This window comes from Somniosus microcephalus, chromosome 4 (genome assembly GCF_052327205.1).
Source record: "Somniosus microcephalus isolate GS21.2 chromosome 4, FLI_Smic_1.0, whole genome shotgun sequence".
NCBI lineage: Eukaryota > Metazoa > Chordata > Chondrichthyes > Squaliformes > Somniosidae > Somniosus > Somniosus microcephalus.
Genome location: NC_140990.1, coordinates 11,801,941 through 11,820,943, shown reverse-complemented (window position 1 = coordinate 11,820,943; position 19,003 = coordinate 11,801,941). Strand labels below are relative to the sequence as shown.

Below are 19,003 nucleotides of genomic sequence, written 5' to 3'. Positions count from 1 at the left end.
AGAAAACTGGCACATGATTGCAATTACGGGAACAGTTTGAAAGACATGCTGAGAGATAGGCTGGTTTGCGGAATAATGGATGCTCGAATGCAGAGGAGATTATTGTCCGAGACTGGGCTTACGTATGAAAAAGCGTTGGAACCTGCTCAATTAATAGAGACAGCTAACCGTGATGTAAAAGAAATACAAGGTTCAGACTGGGCTACTACGAAGCAAGTTGCAGGTCAGACGCTGGTGCACAAGTTAAATATGAGTCGTACACCACAACGTGAGCATATAAAAGCATGTTATAGATGCAATGGAGATCACCTGGCAAGGGAATGCAGGTTTCTGGAGGAAAAGTGCCACAAGTGTGGGAAAAAAGGACATATAAAAACGTGCATGCAGGGCAAAAGCTACCCTGGAGGTATACGAACCTAAAGGGGGAGAGAAGCAAAACCTGGTAAGAGAAGTGAAAAAACAGGGAGCACATCACATCAGTGGAGAAGCTGAGGAAGAAGACGACGTGTTCATATTGCATAGTATGGTAGAGGACATTCCAAAAGTGGATCCTATCATTTTGCAACTGATAGTAAATGACACTAAGGTCAACTTTGAGGTGGATACTGGATGTGGTGTTACCATAATGAACAGGGAAGAGTATTCAAAATTGTGGAACCGTGCAAAAGTTCTAGAGTTAAAGTCTTGCTCTATGAAGCTTAAAACCTATACCGGTGAACGAGTGACAACCTTGGGTACAGCTACTGTAACTGTGAAACACAGGGACACCGTGGAACAGCTACCTGTAGTTGTAGTATCGGGTTCTGGACCAAATTTGTTAGGTTGGGGCTGGATACGAGAACTTAAATTAGATTGGGGAGCAATAAATCAATTGGAAGGAGGCAAACAGTTGTCTTTGCAAGAAGTCTTGATTGAACATGAGAACGTGTTCAAGGAAGAATTTGGAACATTTAATGGCCCCCCCAGCTAAGATTTATGTTGACAAGGAGGCACTGCCAAGATTTTTTAAACAACGACCTGTGCCTTATGCCATGAAACCGAAGGTAGAGGCTGAGCTTGATCGTCTTTAGAGGGAGAACATTCTGGAACCCGTGAAATGTTCAGAATGGGCAGCTCCCATTGTACCTGTTTTAAAACCGGACAATTCGGTAAGAATCTGTGGAGATTATAAATTGACTGTAAATAGGGTGTCTAAACTAGAACAGTATCCTATTCCTAAAACTGAGGATCTTTTTGCAAACCTGGCTCAAGAAGTAAGTGTACTTTCATGGGGAATGAGGCCATGTTCCTGGGACACAGAGTGGATGCCACAGGGCTCCATCCAATCAAGGAGAAGGTAAAAGCACTGCAGGAGGCACCAGATCATACAAATGTGACTGAGTTAAAGGCTTACCTGGGACTGCTAAACTATAACAGGTTTATGCCAAACTTGTCAACAGTGTTAGCACCTCTTCACAAACTACTGCGCAAGGAGACACCGTGGCAGTGGGAAGAGGAACAGAGGGTTTCATTTGAACAATCCAAGAAACTGATGTTGTCCTCAGATGTGCTGGTTCACTACAATGCAGAGAAAGACATCATTCTCTCTTGTAACGCTTCACCTTACGGGGTGGGGGCAGTTCTTTCAGACTGTATGGAAGATGGAACTGAAAGACCGATAGGGTTTATGTCTCGAACTCTGACCCCAGCGGAAAAAAAACTATTTCCAGTTGGATAAAGAGGGGTTAGCAGTAATGTTTGGGTTACAGAGGTTTCATAAGTACATATATGGCAGGAAATTCACCATATGCACCGATCATAAACCTCTTCTATCTCTTTTTAATGAGATGAAAGCAGTACCACAGATGGTGTCACCCCGAATCCAGAGATGGGCAGTGACGTTGAGAGCGTATGAGTATGTCATTGTTTACAAGGTGGGCAAGTACCATGGGAACGCAAATGCCTTGAGCAGTCTTCCACTACCAGGTACACCTATCCGTGCAGCTCCAGAGGACAGAGTTTTGATGTTGGAGGACACGGACACGGCGATTGTGACCGCAGAACAAGTAAGGACTTGGACTGGTAAGGATCCAGTACTGTCTAGAGTTTGAGAATATGTAATGAGGGGTTGGCCACAACATCCGAAGGGACTGATTTCACACCTTACAGTGTCAGGAAAACAGAGCTGAGTGTGCAGGATGGTTGCGTGTTGTGGGGAGCTCGAGTGATTATTCCACAGCCAGCACGACAGTCTATCCTAGTGCAACTACATCAGTGTCATCCTGGAGTTTCGCGCATGAAAGCCTTGGCAAGGAGTTACTTGTGGTGGCCAAAGCTAGGTGAGGAGATAGAAAATCTTGTCAAGACATGCAGCACTTGTCAAGAACACAGGAAGGCACCAGCAGTGGCTCCACTCCACCCCTGGGAGTGGCCGGATAAACCATGGAAGAGATTACATGTAGATTATGCAGGTCCATTCATGGGAAAGATGTTTCTCATAATCATTGATGCACATTCCAAATGGATGGATGTGTATCCTGTAAATTCTGCTTCATCTACTGTTACTATAGACTGCCTGCGTAGGAGTTTTAGTAATCAAGGAATACCGGAGATCGTAGTGACAATGCCATGTGTTTTGTGAGTACAGAAACAAAAGAGTTTATGAGAAACAATGGCATAGTGCACGTGACTTCAGCTCCATATCATCCATCTTCAAATGGACTTGCGGAGAGAGCCGTACAAACATATAAGATGATGAAAAAAAGTGCAGAAGGGAGTTTGACAGCAAAGGTGTCACGAGTTCTGTTCAGCTACAGAATAACACCTCAATCTACCACAGGACTCTCTCCTGCTGAGTTATTGTTAGGACGTCGACTACGCTCCACTCTTGACCTGGTTCACCCAGATCTAAAAAGGAAGGTGGAAAACCGACAGTTCAAACAAAAGGAAAACCACGACAGAAGGACAAAGAGCCACAGTTTTGGAGAAGGAGATGCGGTACTTACCAGAAATTTCAGTTATGGTCCAAAATGGATTCCTGGCGTCATAGATTCAAGGACTGGTCCAGTTTCATATAGGGTCATGTTGGGAACTGGTCAGGTAGTACGCAGACATGTGGATCAGATACTGACCAGACCACGGGAAATCGAACTGGAGGTTCCAGAGGAAAGGTTGGAGGACAAGTTGGTCCCCAGTAATTCAAATGCACTGGTGGTACCAGCACCACGAACAGTGACAGTTATACCTGGACCCCTTCATCAAGAGGAAACCATCGTAGCAGAGAGTCAGATACTCTCAGTACTACTCAGGAGCAGCAGGTGCCTCTACCACAATCAAGCAGGGACGTGACTGTAAGACGTTCAACAAGGTCTCACAAGCCGCCAGAGCGATTGATCACGACCTGCTAAATTCGTTCAGGATGGACTATCGTTAAAGGAGTTTCCTTATGGACTTTTAAGAATGTTGTTAAGAATTGTTGTAACCTAAGAGGAGGGGATATAGTAATCTCTGATGTAATGCATAAGTTATCCACTAGATGGAGACAAATGCTAAGGGTTCATTTACCAGTGTTTTAAGGTAAGCCCTACTACACAAATATATAGGTAATGTGGCCTTGTGGGTATGACATCATAGCATCCTCCATTTTGGTTTGCTCGTGCAGTAAGAAATACACAGTGCATGCCTGTAGCTTGTAAGAGCTCTGTTCTCTCCTTATTCTGTGTAAATTAAAAGTAAAGTTTTGAGTTCCTGAAGTCTCACATCAATTAATTGGACCTTACTACTCGGATATAACAAATTATAATATTGAATCTGCTTCCACCGCCCTTTCAGGCAGTGCATTCCAGATCACAACAACTTGGTGTAAAAATCTGTTTCCTCATGTCACTTCTGGTTCTTTTGCCAATCGCCTTAAATCTGGTTTCTGTCCCTTCACAGAATCACAGAAACCCCACAGTGCAGATAGAGGCCATTTCGGCCCATCGAGCCTGCACCGACACATATCCCACCCGATCCCCGTAACCCCTACACCAACACATATCCCACCCTATCCCTGTAACACCACGTATTTAATCCCCCTAACACTAAGGGTCAATTTATCATAGCTAATCAACCTAACCCGCACATCTTTGGACTGTGGGAGGAAACCGGAGCACCCGGAGAAAACCCACGCAAACACAGGGAGAATGTGCAAACTCCACACAGTCGCCCGAGGCCGGATTCGAACCCGGGTCTCTGGCGCTGTGAGGCAACAGTGCTAACCACTATGCCACCGTGCTGCCCCTTCAGCCATTGGAAACGGTTTCTCCTTATTTACTCTCTCAAAATCCATCCTGATTTTGAACAACTCTATCAAATCTCCTCTTAATCTTCTTTGCTTAAGGAGAACAACCCCAGCTTGTCCCGTCTCTCCACGTAACTCAAGTCCCTCATCCCTGGTCCCATTCTCGTAAATTTCTTCTGCACCCTCTCTAAGGCCTTGACATCCTTCCTAAAGTGTGGTGCCCAGCAGAAGCCTAGCCAGTGTTTTATAAAGGTTTAGCATAACCTGCTTGCTTTTGTACTCTATTCCTCTATTAATAAAGTCAAGGAACCTGTATGCTTTTTTAACAGCCTTCTCAACTTGTCCTGCCACCTTCTAAGATTTGTGTACATACACCCAGAGGCCTCTCTGTTCCTGCACCCTCTTTAAAACTGGACCATTTAGTTTATATTGCCTCTCCTCATTCTTCCTACCAAAATGAATCACCTCACACTTCTCTACATTAAATTTAATCTGCCATGTTTCTGCCCATTTCACCAGTCTGGCTATGTCCTCCTGAAGTCTGTTACTATCCTCATTGTTTGCTACATTTCCGAGTTTCGTTTTATCTGTAAATTTTGAAATTTTGCCCTGGATCCCCAAGTCCAGGTCATTGATATATATCAAAAAAAAGCAGTGGTCCGAATCAATGTTCACGTTAAGTTGCGCGGCCACGCAGCGGTCTGGAGGTCCCGCGCATGCACGTAAATTTGAATGGGCCGTGCAGCCCATTAAAGGGGCCACGCACCTCAAAAAAAAGGAGGGAACATTGATCCTAATACCGACCCCTGGGGAACATCACTGTTTACCTCCCTCCAGTCTGAAAAGCAACCGTTCACCACTACTCTCTGCTTTCTGTCCCTTGGCAGAAAATTGGGAGGAGGCGAGTGCAAACAGCACCTGATTTCTCGCCAAGCACTCAGTGGAGCAGGGGATTTGCCCTACTTTGAATGTCAGTCTCTTACATATACATTAATAAAAAAAGGGAGACGCTGTCCCTTTAAAACCGGTCATCCATGGGGGCGCGGTCCCTTTAATGAAAATCTCATAGAAGAGAGCGCTTGTCCCTTTAAGAGAACCCCCAGCACTCCCATATTTCTAAGTGCTTGAAATTAATAATTAAAAACGCAGAAAATTAATATTAAAAAAATTAATTCAGGGAGAAAAAATATTTTTACTCACATTTCCTCCACAGGGTTTCTTGTTTCTGTTTCATCAATTTAAAAACGAACTGCTTTTTTTATGATCAGCCATGATCGCATTGAATGGCGGAGCATGCTCGAGGGGCCGAATGGCCTACTCCTGCTCCTATCTTCTATGCTTCTATGTCTAAAACAAGTATCTTCTGTAAAATAAAATTAGTTTGAGCTGTAAAATGTGAAAGGAACATTAAAAATAAACTTTCCCAGGATCAGATTCTGACCAGGCCGCTTTACAAAATGGCGGCGGGCCGAGCCCAGGTCCCGCCTCCTCCTTCGCCGCGATTGGTTGGAGGACTAAAGCCCCTCGGTCGGTCCTCCAAGCTCCGCCTCCCCTCGCTCATTGGTGGAGAGCTCAGTGTCAGTCAGTGCACGCCGGCGACGTCGTGACGTTGCAGGGTGGGCGGTTGGAGCAGGCGGGAAATTAAATTCATTTAAATTAAATCTCCCGTCAGCCTCCTCTGTCACAATCAGCCGGCGCAAGTCCCGCCCCTCGGGCTCCCCGATTGGTTGGAGGGCCCGCCGCCGGCTCGCTCCTCCAGCCCAGCCCCGCTCGCTCCCTATTGGTCGGAAGCTCCCGTCAATCAGGCCCTGGGCCCGGGTCCTATCTCCTATGTACTTTCAGTGATGACTTTTATAAACTGGTTTTACAGGAAATTAGAAGAGGAGGGGAGAGATTTGAAGACACTCGGTCCCTTTGTGACTCTAAAGCTGCAGCTGACCCCGCGCATGCGCCCCATGGCCCCGCCCTCCTGCTCCACAGGCGCCCGGCCCGCACCGCGCATGCTCAGCAGACCCCCCTGGGCCCCTGTCAATCATCCTCCCCCTCTGAACAGGCCCCTCCCCCTACTCCGCATGCGCCGCCGGGCCCCGCTCCCGAAGTTGAGCCGCTATCGCGCCTCCGCGGGGCCTCACATTCTGGGTCGGCCCGAGCAACCGCGAGGGTCCGGATCACCGGCGGAAAGTGAGTTTTATCCGGGTTTTTTTATATATAGCGGAGAGAAGCGCGGGCGGGGAGATAAATAAACAGAAAATACAAACCGCACCGTCCCAGCGCCCTCCCGGCACCGAGCGGAGCAGATTCAGCGGCCGCAGCCCTTTGTCTTCTGCAGCGAGCCGGACTGGAGCACGTCTTCAGCTCCACGGCGGTGACTGACGGGAGCTCCGACCAATAGGAAGAAAGCGGGCGGAGCTTGGAGGACTGATGGCGGCGGGTCCTCCAACCAATCGGGGTGTCCGAGGGGTGGGACTTCCGCCGCCTGCTTCTCCCGCTACTGAGACAAGTGGAATGCAGCAGAGGGCGCTCTTCTGAGTTTGGGGCTCAGGCCTGTTAGTGGAGCAGTGCAGAGGGAACTTTACTCTGCACTGGGCTTTACTCCCTCTGCACTGCACTGGAGGGGCAGCACAGAGTTTTAGACTCGAGTCTCTGGAGTGGGACTTCAACCCACAACTTTCTGACTCAAGAGGAGAGCGTGCTGGCGCCTGAGCCATGGCTGACACTCTGGATCGAACCTCTGCTGTACCTGCCCTGGGAGTGTTTGATGGGACAGTATAGAGGGAGCTTTACTCTGTATCTAACCCGTGCTGTAACTGCCCTGGGGGTGTTTGATGGGACAGTATAGAGGGAGCTTTAGTCTGTATCTAACCCGTGCTGTACTTGCCCTGGGAGTGTTTGATGGGACAGCGTAGAGGGAGCTTTACTCTGTATCTAACCCGTGCTGTACCTGTCCTGGGAGTGTTTGATGGGACAGTATAGAGGGAGCTTTACTCTGTATCTAACCCGTGCTGTACCTGCCCTGGGAGTGTTTGATGGGACAGTGCAGCGGGAGCTTTACTCTGTATCTAACCCGTGCTGCACCTGCCCTCACGAGCAAATTTGGCTAGGGTAAATAAAATCAGAGAGTTAAATGCGTGGCTCAAAGAGTGGTGTGAGAGAAATGGGTTTTGCTTCTTGGGACACTGGCACCAGTACTGGGACAGGAGAGAGCTGTTCCATTGGGACGGACTTCACTTGGCCAGTGCTGGGACTAGAATCCTGGCGAATCGAATAACTGGGGCTGTAGAGAGGGCTTTAAACTAATTAGTGGGGGGGAGGTTTCAAGAGAGCGAAATATAAAAATGTCAGCGGAGAAGACAATAGAGCAAGGTAGCAGTGGGGTAATTAAAAACCAGAGCGTGTCAGGAAGGGACAGAATACATAAAGGTAAAGTAGTAATGGGGGTAAAAGCAGGAATAAATTGTCACAAAACATATTTAAAAGTTCTTTATCTGAATGCACGCAGCATTCGTAACAAAATAGACGAGTTGACGGTACGAATAACTACACATGGGTATAATCTGGTGGCCATTATGGAGACATGGCTGCAGGGTGACCATGACTGGGAACTAAACATCCAGGGGTATTTGACTATTAGGAAGGACAGACAGGAAGGAAAAGGAGGTGGGGTGGCTGTGTTAATAAAGGATGGAATCACTGCAATAGCGAGAAATGATATTGGGTCAAAGGATCAGGATAGTGAAATGGTTTGGGTGGAAATAAGGAATAATAAGGGGAAAAAGTCACTAGTGGGCATAGTCTATAGGCCTCCTAATAGTTGCAACTCTATTGGTCGGAGTATAAATCAGGAAATAGGGCTTGTAATAAGGGAACAGCTATAATCATGGGAGATTTTAACTTTCATATTGACTGGACAAATCAAATTGGGCAGGGCAGCCTTGAGGAAGAGTTCAAAGAGTGCATTAGGGACGGGTTCCTTGAGCAGTATGTTACTGAACCAACCAGGGGGCAGGCAATCTTAGATCTGGTCCTGTGTAATGAGACAGGATTAATAAAAAATGTCCTAGTAAAGGATCCCCTTGGAATGAGTGACCATAACATGGTTGAATTCCAAATTCAGTTGGAGGGTGAGAGAGTTGTATCTCAAACCAGCGTACTAAGCTTAAATAAAGGAGACTATGAAGGTATGAGAGCAGAGTTGACTAAAGTGGACTGGGAAAATAGGTTAAGGTGTACGACGGTACATGAGCAGTGGTGTACATTCAAGGAGATATTTCACAACTTTCAAGAAAAATATATTCCAGTGAGGAAAAAGGGGCATAAAAGAAAAGACAGCCATCCGTGGCTAAGTAAAGTAATAAAGGATAGTATCCGACTGAAAACAAGGGCATATAAAGTAGCCAAATTTAGTGGGAGGATAGAAGATTGGGAAGCATTTAAAATACAGCAAAGAATAACTAAAAGATTAATTAAGAAAGGGAAGATAGATTATGAAAGTAAACTAGCAAAAAATATAAAAACAGATAGCAAGAGTTTCTACAGTTATAATCAAAAGAAAAAGGGTGGCTAAAGTGAATGTTGGTCCCTTAGAGGACGAGACCGGGAAATTAGTAGTGGGGAACATGGAGACGGCAAAAACGCTGAACAAATATTTTGTATCAGTCTTTACAGTAGAGGACACTAAAAATATCCCAACACTGGACACTCGGACCAGGAGAGCACCGAGGCGGCAGATAAAAGGAGCAGAGAGGCGAGGCCCGACCAGATCGGACCAGGAGAGCACCGAGGCTTACCAACTCAGCAGCGGGGAGAGAGGTAAAAAGTAATCAGAGTGTGACGCCACCAGGGAGCAGGTAAGTGATTGGTTGGTGAGTATTTCTCTTTATTAAACTTTAACTCTGTAGTTTATAGTTACTAAGGTCTTTTCTGGTGTAGCAGGGACTGTTGGTAGACCATACAAGCGCCTTAGAGCTATCTTTAATTGGTGATAGTGAAATAATTTAAATTAATTAAAGGGTAAGTCATGCCAGGAGAGCCCAGCCCCGTGTTATGCTCCTCTTGCTCTATGTGGGAATTCAGGGACACTGCCGGTGTCCCTGATGACCACGTGTGCCAGAAATGCATCCAGCTGCGGCTACTAGCAGACCGCATTGCAGCGCTGGAGCTGCGGATGGATGGGCTTTGGAGCATTCACGATGCTGAGAGGGTCGTGGATTAACACGTTTAGTGAGTTGGTCACACCACAGGTAAGGGCTGCACAGGCAGAAGGGAAATGGGTGACCATCAGGTAGAGCAGTAGAGGCAGGCAGGTAGTGCAGGAGACCCCTGTGGCCATTCCCCTCTCAAACAGGTATACCGATTTGGATACTGTTGAGGGGATGACTTACCAGAGGAAGGCAGCAGCAGCCAACTTCCTGGCACCAGGGGTGCTTCTGCTGCTCAGGAAGGGAGGAAAAAGAGTGGGAGAGCAATAGTGGTAGAGGATTCTATCGTAAGGGGTACAGATAGGCGTTTCTGTGGCCGTAGACGTGACTCCAGGATGGTTTGTTGCCTCCCTGGTGCCAGGGTCAAGGATGTCACTGAACGGCTTCAGGGCATTCTGAAGGGGGAGGGTGAACAGTCAGAGGTCGTGGTTCACATTGGGACCAATGACATGGGTAGGAAGAGGGATGAGGTCCTGCAGCAAGAATTTAGGGAGCTAGGTAGCAGATTAAAGAGCAGGACCTCAAAGGTTGTAATCTCTGGATTACTCCCGGTGCCACGTGCTAGTGAGTATAGGAATAGGAGGATAGAGCAGATGAATGCGTGGCTAAAGAGTTGGTGCAGGAGGGAGGGCTTTAGTTTCCTGGATCACTGGGCCTGCTTCTGGGAAAGGTGGGACTTGTACAAGTCGGACGGGTTGCACCTGAACCAGAGCGGGACAAATATCCTTGCGGGGAGGTTTGCTAGCACTGTTCGGGGGGTTTTAAACTAAAATGGCAGGGGGTTGGGAACCTGAGCAGGGAGACAGAGGAAAGGGAAACGGGGATAAAAGCAAAAGATAGGAAGGAGAAAAACAAAAGTGGCAGTCAGAGAAATCAACGGTTTAAATCAAACGTGGCCACAGTAAATAATAATTCTAATAGGTCTAAGTGCGTTAAAAAAACAAGCCTGAATGCTTTGTCTCTTAATGTGAGGAGCATTTGTAATAAGGTGGACGAATTGGCTGCGCAAATAGAGGTAAACGAATATGATTTGGTTGGGATTACGGAAACGTGGCTCAAGGATGGCCAAGACTGGGAACTCAACATCCAGGGGTATTCGATATTCAGGAAAGATAGGCAAAAAGGAAAGGGAGGTGGGGTAGCATTACTGGTTAAAGAAGGGATTAATACAATTGTAATGAAGGATATTAGCTCTGATGATGTGGAATCTGTATGGGTAGAATTGAGAAATACTAAGGGGAAAAAAACATTAGTGCGAGTGGTATATAGACCTCCCAACAGTAAGGCGGAGGTTGGGGATGGCATTAAAAGGGAAATTAAAGAAGCGTGCAATAAGGGCACAGCAGTCATCATGGGTGACTTTAATCTACATATAGATTGGGCCAACCAAATTAGTAACAATACTGTGGAGGAGGAATTCCTGGAGTGTTTACGGGATGGTTTCCTGGACCAATATGTCGAGGAACCAACCAGAGATCAGGCCATTTAGACTGGGTATTATGTAACGACAAAGGATTAATTAGCAATCTTGTTGTACGAGGCCCCTTGGGTCTGAGCGATCATAATATGATCGAATTCTTCATTAAGATGGAGAATGAAGTAGTTGACTCAGAGACTAGGGTCCTCAGTTTAAATAAAGGAAACTACGATGGTCTGAGGAGCGAGTTGGGTAGGATTGATTGGGGAATGGCACTCAAAGGGTTGACGGTGGATAGGCAATGGCAAACATTCAAAGACCGAATGGATGAACTACAGAATTTGTTCATCCCAGTTTGGCATAAAAATAAAACAAAAAAGGTGACTCAACCGTGGCTAACAAGGGAAATTAGGGATAGCATAAGATCCAAGGAGACGACATATAAATTGGCCAGAAAAAGCAATAATCCTGAGGATTGGGAGCAGTTTAGGATTCAACAAAGGAGGACAAAGGGATTAATTAAGAAAGGGAAAATAGAATATGAAAGTAAGCAAGCAGGGAACATAAAAACTGACTATAAAAGCTTTTATAGATATGTGAAGAGAAAAAGATTGGTGAAGTCAAGCGTAGGTCCCTTACAGTCAGAATCAGGGGAATTTATAATGGGGAACAAAGAAATGGCAGACCAACTAAATTCATACTTTGGTTCTGTCTTCACAAAGGAGGACACAAATAACCTCCCAGAGATGCCGGGGAACATAGGGCCTGATGAAAGGGTGGAACTGAAAGAAATCAGTATTTGTAGGGAAATGGTGTTAGGAAAATTGATGGGACAAAAGGCCGATAAATCCCCAGGGCCTGATAATCTACATCCCAGGGTGCTTAAGGAAGTGGCCCTAGAGATAGTAGATGCATTGCTGGTCATCTTCCAGAACTCGATAGACTCTGGAACAGTACCCATGGATTGGAGGGTAGCTAATGTTACCCCACTATTCAAAAAAGGTGGTCGAGAAAAAGCAGCGAATTATAGACCGGTAAGCCTGACATCGGTAGTGGGGAAAATGCTAGAATCTATTATAAAAGATGTAATAGCAGAGCACTTGGTAAGCAGTGACAGGATCGGACAAAGTCAACATGGATTTACAAAAGGTAAATCATGCTTGACTAATCTACTGGAATTATTTGAGGATGTAACTGGTAAAATAGATAAGGGAGAACCAGTGGATGTGGCGTATTTGGACTTTCAGAAGGCTTTCGATAAGGTCCCACAAAAGAGATTAGCGTGCAAAATTAAGGCACATGGGATTGGGGGCAAGGTATTGACTTGGATAGAGAACTGGTTGGCGGACAGAAAGCAAAGAGTTGGAATAAACGGGTCATTTTCCGAGTGGCAGGCAGTGACTAGTGGGGTACCGCAAGGATCGGTCCTAGGACCCCAGCTGTTCACAATATATATTAATGATCTGGACGAGGGAATTGGATGTAATATCTCCAAATTTGCAGACAACACAAAGCTGGGTGGGAGGGTAAGCTGTGAGGAGGATGTCGTGAAACTCCAGTACGATCTGGACAGATTGGGTGATTGGGCAGAAACATGGCAAATGCACTATAATGTGGATAAATGTGAGGTTATCCACTTTGGTGGCAAAAACAGGAAGGCAGATTATTATTTGAATGGCAATAGATTGGGAGAAGGGGAAGTGCAAAGAGACCTGGGTGTTCTTGTGCACCAGTCGCTGAAGGTAAGCATGCAGGTGCAGCAGACGGTTAAGAAGGTGTGGTAAACCACTGTTTGTATTCCACTGTGTACATGCCTGGACATGCCTCGGCTGACTCCTCCCACAAGTCCGAGTATAAAGGTGACTGCTCCCCAGCCCTTTGTATTTCTGGACCGGTCGACCACTCGAGGCAGACCTTCATTCTTTTGTTAATAAAAGCCTTTAGTTACTCTCTTAACTCTCAGTCTTTTATGAGTAATTGATAGCGCATCAATTTTATTAACAAAATTTTTATAATGGAGAAGATCCTCACACCAGCATGCCTGGACTTAGATCATCGGGAGGCGGACTCATCCACCAAGTTTACTCACTGGCTTAAGTGTTTCGAAAAATTCCTGACCGCCTCCGCAGCAATCAAATCGGACGAGGACAAACTGGATGTCCTGACCTCCAAAGTGAACCACCGAGTGTACTCGGTCATCCAAGACGCGACCTCGTACGCGGACGCTATCAAGCTCCTCAAGGACCAGTACACGCGCCCAGTGAATGAAGTGTACGCCAGGCACCTTCTGGGGAGTCGTAAACAACAACCTGGGGAATCGACCGTGGAATACCTTCAGGCACTGTCTGTGCTTGGCCGGGCCTGTGGTTGTAAGGATGTAAAGGCCGCCGTGTACACAGAGGAACTTATCCGGGACGCTTTTGTAGCGGGCCACAGATCCAATTACACCCGACAGCGACTGTTGGAGCAGAGTGACCTCGACCTCAACAAGGCCTCTGAACTCGCACTATCATTGGATGCAGCCTACCGGGGCATGGATGCCTACTCCTCTGCACCGTGGACGCCGCGGGGAATGACAGCCTGGGACACGGTAGGACCGCCTCATAGCGCCGTGCCACCCCAGCAATGGCCCAACTACCGCAGCAGTGTCCCAAGGCCAGAAATGCTACTTCTGTGGCCAGGCAAAACACCCCAGAGCGCGCTGCCCGGCGAAAAACGCGATCTGTTCGGGCTGCGGGAAGAAGGGACACTACGCTAACGTCTGCAGGGCCAAAGCCACCCGAACCCCAGCAGCGCCGCGTGTGGGCCATGCGGGCCGCCATCTTGGGCCTCCCCGGCCATGTGCGAACCACCGGTACAACAGCCATTTTGGACGCCTCCAGCCACATGGGGATCATGGACGCCGCCATCTTGGACGACAGCCGGAACGCAGCAGGCCCCCAACACCGCCTCATCTGATACCCGCAGCGACACACCGACCCCTACGCTGGCATCCGTTACACGGGACCAAGCGAGACCGCACCAGCTGGCCAGTTCCACAATGGACATTAAGGTAAATGGCCACGATACAATCTGCCTTTTTGACTCTGGGAGCACGGAGAGCTTCATCCACCCCGACACGGTGCGGCGTTGCTCTCTCCCAGTCCTGCCTGCGCACCAGCGGATTTCTATGGCCTCCGAGTCCCAGTCGGCGGACATCGGCGGCTACTGCGTAGTGACACTCGTAGTAGACGGGACCGTGTACGATCATTTTAAACTTCTGGTCCTGCCCGACCTCTGCGCTGCCGTCCTGCTGGGGTTAGATTTTCAGTGCCACCTTAAAAGTGTTACCCCACTCACAGTCCGCAGCCAGCAGCTCCCAAATTGCCCGCCGCGCACCAGGTGCAACCTCTCCACACTCAGAGTCACCCCCCCCCCACTGTTTGCTAACCTCACCCCCGACTGTAAGCCCATCGCCACAAAGAGCAGGCGATACAGTGCCGGGGACAGGGTTTTCATTAAAACCGAAGTAGAGCGGCTCCTGAAGGAAGGGATTATTGAGGGCAGCACCAGCCCCTGGCGAGCCCAGGTTGTGGTCCTTAAGACCGGCGAGAAGCAGCGCCTGGTCATCGACTACAGCCAGACAATAAATCGCTACACCCTGCTGGACGCCTACCCACTCCCCCGCATAGCTGATATGGTCAACCAGATCGCGCAGTACCGCGTCTTCTCGACCATTGACCTGAAATCAGCGTACCACCAGCTCCCTATCCGCCCTGAGGACCGCCAGTATACTGCCTTTGAGGCAAACGGCCGCCTCTACCACTTCCTTAGGGTTCCCTTTGGCGTCACCAACGGGGTCTCCGTCTTCCAAAGGGAGTTGGACCGGATGGTAGATCAAAATGCGTTGCAGGCCACTTTCCCATATCTGGACAATGTGACCATCTGCGGCCGTGACTTGCAGGACCATGACGCAAACCTCGAAAAATTCCTCCGCACCGCCCAACTCCTGAACCTGACATATAACAAGGAGAAGTGCATATTCCGCACAAACCGCCTCGCCATCCTTGGCTGTGTTGTGGAACACGGAGTCATCGGCCCCGACCCCGACCAGATGCGTCCCCTTATGGAACTCCCACTGCCCCACTGCCTCAAGGCCCTGAAGAGGTGCCTAGGGTTTTTCTCCTATTATGCCCAGTGGGTCCCCTACTATGCGGACAAGGCCCATCCGCTGATCAAGTCCACCTCTTTTCCCTTGACGGCAGAGGCCCGCTTAGCCTTCCACCGTATCAAGGAAGACATTGCCAAAGCCACCATGCACGCAGTGGACGAATCCATCCCCTTCCAGGTGGAAAGCGACGCGTCCGACTTTGCCCTGGCCGCTACCCTCAATCAGGCGGGGAGACCCGTGGCCTTCTTTTCACGAACCCTCCAAGGCCCGGAGACCAGACACTCCGCTGTTGAGAAGGAGGCCCAGGCGATTGTGGAGGCTGTGCGTCATTGGAGGCACTACCTGGCCGGAAAATGATTTACCCTGCTCACTGACCAACGTTCAGTTGCTTTCATGTTTAACAACAAGCAGAGGGGCAAAATCAAAAATGACAAGATCTTGAGGTGGAGAATCCAACTTTCCACCTACAATTACGAGATCTTGTACCGGCCCGGGAAGCTCAATGAACCCCCGGATGCGCTATCGCGTGGCACCTGCGCCAGCGCGCAGATCGATAGACTGCGGGCCCTCCACAATGACCTCTGCCACCCGGGGGTCACCAGGTTCTTCCACTTCATCAAGGCCCGCAACCTGCCTTACTCTATTGAGGAGGTCAGGACCATGACCAGGAACTGCCAAGTCTGCGCTGAGTGCAAACCGCACTTTTATAGACCAGACAGGGCCCACCTGATAAAAGCCACTCGCCCCTTCGAGCGCCTGAGCGTTGATTTTAAAGGGCCTCTCCCCTCCTCCGACCGCAATGTGTACTTCCTCAATATTATTGATGAGTACTCCCGTTTCCCGTTCGCCATCCCCTGCCCGGACATGACCAGTGCCACGGTCATTAAATGTCTGAACGACCTCTTCACCCTGTTCGGTTTCCCCAGCTATATCCATAGCGACCGGGGCTCATCGTTTATGAGCAGCGAACTCCGTCAGTACCTGCTAACTAGGGGTATTGCCACAAGCAGGACCACCAGTTACAACCCCCGGGGGAACGGACAGGTGGAAAGAGAAAATGCGACAGTTTGGAAAGCCGCCCTGCTAGCCTTAAAGTCTAGGGGCCTTCCAACCTCCCGCTGGCAGGATGTGCTCCCCGATGCGCTCCACTCTATTCGGTCACTGCTCTGCACTGCCACTAACGCCACCCCTCATGAGAAAATGTTTGTCTTCCCAAGGAAGTCCACATCGGGGACATCGCTACCGCCATGGCTGACGTCCCCAGGGCCGGTCCTACTGAGAAGGCACGTGAGGACCAATAAAACGGACCCCCTGGTCGAGAGGGTCGACCTCCTCCATGCCAACCCCCAGTATGCTTACATTGCATACCCGGACGGGCGGGAGGACACAGTCTCCATAAGAGACCTTGCACCCTCGGGGGCCGCAGTAACCCACTACTCACTACCACCCCCCCCCCACGATCCGATATCCAGCCCCAGCAGACGGCAGGCCTGGGCCCCGCGACCCGCTCGACATCTACGAGGACGACACGCCTGTGCCACAGCCTACGCAGGACTCGACGCCGGAAGCTCCACTACCCCTGCCGTCACCACGCCGATCACAGCGGCAGACAAGACCTCCGGAGAGACTCCAATACACTAACTTTTAATACACTTCACCCCGCCGGACTCAATTTTAAACAAGGGGTGAATGTGGTAAACCACTGTTTGTATTCCACTGTGTACATGCCTGGACATGCCTCGGCTGACTCCTCCCACAAGTCCTAGTATAAAGGTGACTGCTCCCCAGCCCTTTGTATTTCTGGACCGGTCGACCACTCGAGGCAGACCTTCATTCTTTTGTTAATAAAAGCCTTTAGTTACTCTCTTAACTCTCATTCTTTTATGAGTAATTTGTAGCGCATCAATAGGCAAATGGTATGTTGGCCTTTGTAGCAAGAGGGTTCGAGTACAGGAACAAGGATACAAGGATGTCTTGCTACAGTTGTACAGGGCCTTGGTGAGACCGCACCTTGAGTACTGTGTGCAGTTTTGGTCGCCTTACCTGAGGAAGGACGTTCTTGCCATGGAAGGAGTGCAGCGAAGATTCACCAGGCTGATACCTGGGATGGCAGGAATGACGTATGAGGAGAGATTGTGTCGATTGGGCTTATACTCACTGGAGTTTAGAAGATTGAGAGGGGATCTCATCGAAACCTATAAAATTCTGTCAGGCCTGGACAGACTAGATGCAGGAAGGATGTTTATGATGGCCGGGGAGTCCAGAACCAGGGGTCATAGTCTAAGGATAAGGGGTAAGCCATTTAGGACTGAAATGAGGAGGAATTTCTTCACCCAGAGAGTGGTGAACCTGTGGAATTCTCTGCCACAGAGGGCGGTGGAGGCCAGTTCATTAAATATATTCAAAAAAGAGTTGGATATATTTCTTCAGGCTGAAGGGATCAAGGGATATGGGGAGAAGGCAGGGACAGGGTACTGAATTTGGATGATCAGCCATGAACTCATTGAATGGCGGAGCAGGCTCGAAGGGCCGAATGGCCTACTCTTGCTCCTATCTTCTATGTTTCTATGTTCCTATGTAAACAGGGGCTATGGGGGGGGGAGGAGCTAAACACGATTTAAATCACTAAGGAGATGGTACTCAGTAAGATAATGGGACTTAAGGCGGATAAATCCCCTGGACCTGATGGCTTACATCCTAGGGTCTTGAGAGAGGTAGCGGTGGGGATTGCGGATGCATTGGTGGTAATTTTCCAAAACTCCCTGGATTCAGGCAAGGTCCCAGCAGATTGGAAAACTGCTAATGTAATGCCCTTATTTAAAAAGGGAGGTAGACAAAAGGCTGGAAACTATTGACCAGTTAGCCTATCATCTGTGGTTGCTAAAATGTTGGGAGTCCATTATTAAGGAAGCAGTAACAGGACATTTGGATAAGCATAATTTAATCGGACAGAGTCAGCATGGTTTTATAAAGGGGAAGTCATGTTTGACAAATTTGCTCAAATTCTTTGAGGATGTAACAAACAGGGTGGGTAAAGGGGAACCAGTGGATGTGGTGTATTTGGACTTCCAAAAGGCATTTGACAAGGTGCCACACAAAAGATTACTGCACAAGATAAAAAATCACAGGATTGCGGGTAATATACTGTCATGGGTGGAAGATTGGCTATCTAACAGAAAACAGAGAGTTGGGATAAATGGTCCATTCTCGGGTTGGCAATCAGTAACTAGTGGTGTTCCACAGGGGTCAGTGCTGGGACCCCAACTCTTCACAATCTATATTAACGATTTGGAGGAGGGGACCGAGTGCAACATATCCAAGTTTGCCGACGATACAAAGATGGGAGGGAAAGCAGTGAGTGAGGAGGACATAAAAAACCTGCAAAAGGACATAGACAGGCTAAGTGAGTGGGCAGAAATTTGGCAGATGGAATATAATGTTGGAAAGTGTGAGTTATGCACTTTGGCAGAAAAAATCAAAGAGCAACTTATTATCTAAATGGAAAGAAACTGCAAAGTGCTACAGTACAAAGGGATCTGGGGGTCCTGGTGCATGAAACACAGAAGGTTAGTATGCAGGTACAGCAGGTGATCAGGAAGGCCAATGGAATCTTGGCTTTTATTGCAAGGGGGATGGAGTATAAAAGCAGGGAAGTCTTGCTTCCGTTATACAGGGTACTGGTGAGGCCACACATGGAATATTGCGTACAGTTTTGGTTTCCATATTTAAGAAAAGATACACTTGCTCTCGAGGCAGTTCAGAGAAGGTTCACTCGGTTGATTCCGGAGATGAGGGGGTTGACTTATGAGGAAAGGTTGAGTAGGTTGGGCCTCTACTCATTGGAATTCAGAAGAATGAGAGGCGATCTTATCGAAACATATAAGATTGTGAGGGGGCTTGATTGGGTGGATGCGGGGAGAATGTTTCCACTGATGGGTGAGACTAGAACTGGGGGGCATAATCTTGGAATAAGGGGC

At 48.5% G+C, this 19,003-nt stretch overlaps 1 protein-coding gene and 1 pseudogene across 2 annotated transcripts in view; both read right to left on the bottom strand.

Moving 5' to 3' along the window:
* Positions 1-6,631, bottom strand: part of LOC147118302 (uncharacterized) — a 174,760-nt pseudogene extending 168,129 nt beyond the window's left edge. The window contains exons 1-2 of the transcript XR_015077898.1: positions 6,525-6,631; positions 5,462-5,624 (exon numbers count right to left, since the gene is read on the bottom strand). The product of XR_015077898.1 is annotated as an uncharacterized LOC147118302 (transcript). The remainder of the gene's footprint in view (positions 1-5,461; positions 5,625-6,524) is intronic.
* LOC147118294 (proteasome activator complex subunit 1-like) overlaps positions 1-19,003 on the bottom strand; it is a 1,298,587-nt gene that overhangs the window by 975,570 nt on the left and 304,014 nt on the right. The gene's annotated exons all lie outside the window — the stretch shown is intronic.